The following is a 5073-nucleotide window of genomic DNA, read 5'->3' as shown; positions in this document are numbered from 1 at the left end:
TCCTTGTTCTTACCTAACTTTTGGATAAATCATTTAAAAAAAAGATATATTCATGTTTCATTCTTTACATTCAGACTGTATCTACGTGGAAGAACACCACTTGTTTCCTAGATTTTCTTTTTAGTCTCAGAAAAACACCCATTCATGTGTCACTCTTTAAAGAACAATTGTATCTGCTTGACAATATTCATGATAAATCTGAGAAAGCTGACAGAAAATTTTGATTCAAATCTGAATGTCATTTAAGAAATATGTGATTTCTACAATTTCATTACTTTCTCTCCATCTTTCCTTCTTATGTTAAGGAGAATATTTATATTCCACTGAAATCTGTGTTCATCTGCAAAATAATATGGAAGAAACACTAGAGTAACTATTACAGTTAGAGAATTGACAACATTCACTTAGACCAAAAGGGTAACTTCAATTACATTGGTTTTCAAAAATCATGATTGGTTGAAAAGATCATTGTAGTAGTTCTAGAAATATTAAGCATATCACTGACTAATAAAAATAAAAAATTCTTATTCTACTGTTATTACATATGGCTTTTAGTGTTTGTGAAATATAAAATAAATATTCATTGATTTTTGTATTTTTTATAAATGTTGTATGATTTTACCACAATGATTGTTGCCTCTTTTTAAAGATATTCTGGAATTAAAGATTAGCCTACGGACCATGCAAAGAAAAATGCTAAAAAAACAGTAAAACCACCTTCATTTAATACATATATTTACATTTCAACTAGATCGTAAATGGAAGCTTACACTTTAAAAAAAAAAGAAAAAGAATAAGGATTTTTGAATAGGCATGTTTTACTTAACCATAAGTGGATTTATGTACTTCTAAAGTGATTGCATGTGTGTATTATTCCTAACTGGAATATGAGAAATAGTGGGAGATAGATATAAATGGGATGTCTGTTTTTCTGCTTTTGGCCTAAGTAACAATAATATATGATTCATCCTGACGTGATTTTGCATATATTATTATTTGTAATTCAGTACTTCAAATATCTATTAAATAGGAAAACAGCAAAAAAAATAAAAACAAAACCACTTAATTCAATGCAAATACCTATATGGTATAAAAAAGTGAACATTTGTTGGTGAATCTATATTAAAATGGAATTAGTAAACAGGAAATTCAGTGGTAAGGAAATTTACTTATGTCTTCCGGTTTTGAGAAGAAATCATCATTTTTTATCATAAAACAGAATTTATGGAACAGAGTAGCTTGGCATAAAATGATTTATTTACAGATGTCTTTTTTTAAATGTAATTTCTTTAAACCTCAAGTCTTTGAGTTTGGAAACTCAGGAACTTACCTGTCAAAAATTTACCTGACATTTCTTTGTTAACTGAACCTTAAGCAGGTAGCATGGAATTATACCAGGTAACTTTTGGGATTTAACTCTCTGAAGCTATTCCCTCAGGCTTTGTTGTTATGCAAACTTATGACTTAATTATATTTATGGTTCTTTATTTTCCCCTCTGAATATATCCACATCTTTATGAAAGATAGAGTTTTTATTATTGACTATTATCAACAAACTGATATATGACAGAATGAAAACTATGAGTAAATTTTATGGTGCAAAGTACATAGAATACATACATAGCTTTTACTATAAAATATGATCTATGTCATCCTTGTCTAATTAAAACAGAATGTCAAGAAAATCAGCCCCTCACATTAGTCATTTCCAACACCTTTCTTTTTTTTTAATTTTTTCTGCTTTTTAAAATATTGTCCATAGTCTTAATGGATAAGTAATGACTAAGTAACTTTACTAGTACTTGCATGGAAGATAGAAGGATATCCTCATTGTTATACAGAATATATGTATGATGATGTGAGGGCGAAAATAAAAAGTGTGTCACATTTGATTGGGTAGAGAGAAGTGATAGGAGGGGTGGGGAGAGGAAGGGGGAATGGAAGGACAGCAGAATAAAATAGACATTATCAATGCTGTGTGTATATATGTGACTACATGAACAATGTGATTTTGCAACCTGTACACTCAGAAAAATGAGAAATTATATCCCATCTGATTCAAATGTATGATATGTCAAGATCATTATACTGTCACGTGTAACTAATTAAAACAAATTAAAAAAAAATGTTAAAAAATCTATGGGGGGTCACTTGCCTTCTATTCTATCCCTATTCCTTAGAAACTTTACTTTATGGTTCTATGTGTTCACTTATCCTAAGCATAAACGTCATCTAATATGTCCTTTTGTATCAGTCTCCCCTCATTTAGCATTCCTTTGTCTGAATATATCCATGTTGTAGCATGTTTCTGAATCTTGTTTTCTTTTATGACTGCATAGCATTTCATTTTATGAATAAGAGACCCTTTGATTATTCATTTCTACTGGATGGATATCTGGGTTGTTTCTATTTTTATCTGTTGTAATAATAATACTGTGACTACTCATATAATAAGAGCCATATTCTTCACCCAGAATTGTCACATCCCCACTCCAACCATGTGTCATCCATCCACATATCTTAGATTTTACAATTATGTTGCATGCTATACAGTCAATACACTGCATTTTGAATTATGTGGAATTCATCCATATAAGGATTTCTCTAATAAATTTAAGACTTTAGCGATTTTTTTTTATGTATTCTCTATAATCAGTACTAAAAGATTTAACAGAGTTAATTGCTTACTAAATATTTTTGGCTATTTTAGAGAGCATTGATCAAAAGTTAAAAGTATAATGTATCTGAAGGATTTTTACACATATAGCTTACATGTATTAGAATGATTCACTCAAATATTGTACATAAATAACAATCTTCCTAAAAAACAGTTACAAATGTTTTGTAAAAGTGATTTCACTTCCTACTATTCATACTAATTCTTTGCTAACTTCCTTAATACTGGAAGAGTGAATTCATTACACTCCAAATATCACATAGCAAGAGATTCTTCATATTTCTTGAACCTTGGTGTACTACTGCAGTGTTTGATTTGATTAAGCTACCTCTAAAGGACCCAGAGCCAACTCCTGCTTCTATATTGGTCTGATTGAAATTTCTGTCTTTCTTCTATATAGGTGCTATTCAAGTATTTGTTATGTTTATGCACAGTAAAAATAAAAGGAGATCACACACATAGTCGCTATTTATTTAAATTGTTAAGTTAAATGTTAAGCTAGGTTGTGAAGAATTTAAGAATTTCTGCAATGATAGTTTTCATAGATTAAAGATAGATGCATTTTCTTAGAAACACAGTGTCCATTTAGCCTCCCTTCAAAATTTTGTTGTCATTAATTCCTCTGAGCAATAAAACATAGAAGTCATTCTAGGTTGTACTATTTCCAGTCTTTAAGAAATTATAGAGGTAGTCACAAGCTGTTACCTAATAAGCTAAGCTATCAATGTGAATCAATCCGAGACTACATGGGGGAGTTCAAGAGGATCAGATGAGCCTGTCTTTCTAGAGATATTCACATGCTTATGTCACTTTGTGACACTCTTTCACCTAGCCCAGCTGGTTCCTGAATACCACAGTGTGACCTCAGTCATTGGGAAGAGCAGCAGAATAATGACAGTGGTTATTTTGAGCCCTATGTTCTAGTACTTTATATAGCAAAAGTTAACTAGAGCAATGTGGAGAGAATATAATTAGATATGTGTTTTTTCAGAAAGCACTTGGTTTTAATATTAGACACTATATCTGTATATACACATAGTCTGGTATAAATGCATTGGTTTATGTAGATATGCATGTGTCTGTTTTCTCACGGTCTGAAGAAAGCATTTGACAAAATTAGATCTGACAAAGGACTTGTAGTCAGAATATGAAGGACTCACAGGAATAATAAGACAATAATAACCAACAGTATAAAAAATGGAGAAGAGGTTTCAATAGAAACTTCCCCAAAGAAAATCTCTGGATGAAAAATTAATGTATGAGAAGATGAACAGCAGCTGTAGTTATTGGGGAAGTGATAATTAAAGCCAAAATGAGATATCATGACATAACTGCAATAATACATAAGCTAAAATTTTAAAGAATCATATGTACCGTTAATAAAGATATTGTGAAATATGAACTTTCATGAACTGCAGGTGGAAAGGTATAATGTTGCATTTTGGAATACATGTGGGCAATTTCTATGAAAGTTACACAGACTTGAACAGCAATACAACTATTAAATTCCTGTGTATTCCTTATACTTAGGTATAAGTCAAGCCCCATCTTCATACAATGTTTTCTTAATGGGTGTTTATAGCTGTTTTATTTCTAATAACAAAAACATTGGGAATAACTGAAATATATCAATGTGAGTGGTTGCACAAATTGTAGCATATTCCTGTACAAGAAATATACACATAAATAAAAAAAGGATAAATTAGAGAAACACGCAATATTTGGATGAATCTCAAAATAATTGTGATGTTTGGGGAAAAAACACACTTGAGAGAATATATAATGTATAATTCCACTTATAAAAATTATATCAGAATAAAATCTAATCTATACTAACAAAGTATGTATCAATGTAAAATGCTTATAAAATGCATGTGGTTTCCTGAGGTGATATGAAAAGAACAGATGAAAAAAAGTGGTGCAAGGAAATTTTGGGTGGTGATTGATTTTTTCCTTGTCTGATTGTACTCATATTTAAAACAAGTATATATGGCAGAAAGAAAACTGAAAGGAAAGACTAGTGAATGGGACTGATTAATATCTTTATATTCATCCAATCATCTCATTTCATTCTTTTAATGGAATCTTTTAGAAATCTGGTAGCCTGTACTACACTCAATTATTTGGTTAAGTCATTTATTTTGATTTATCTGAAAATTATTCAAATACTTGTTGTTTAGTTTCCTTACCAAAAACAATTGATCTAAAAAATTCATAAGAAAATTTACAGCAGTAAAAGATGGTAAATGAATTCCAAAGGCAAGTTATGAAAGGCTATAAGAATTAGAAAAGATATGAAATGATAGCTATGTGAACCTACTTTCTATAGTAATAATTTTACTACCTAAAGGTTTCTGGTAACATCATACATATATATATATATATATATATATATA

Source organism: Marmota marmota, unplaced genomic scaffold, assembly GCF_001458135.2.
Source record: "Marmota marmota marmota unplaced genomic scaffold, marMar, whole genome shotgun sequence".
Lineage (NCBI taxonomy): Eukaryota > Metazoa > Chordata > Mammalia > Rodentia > Sciuridae > Marmota > Marmota marmota.
Note: the sequence above shows the minus strand (reverse complement) of the source record.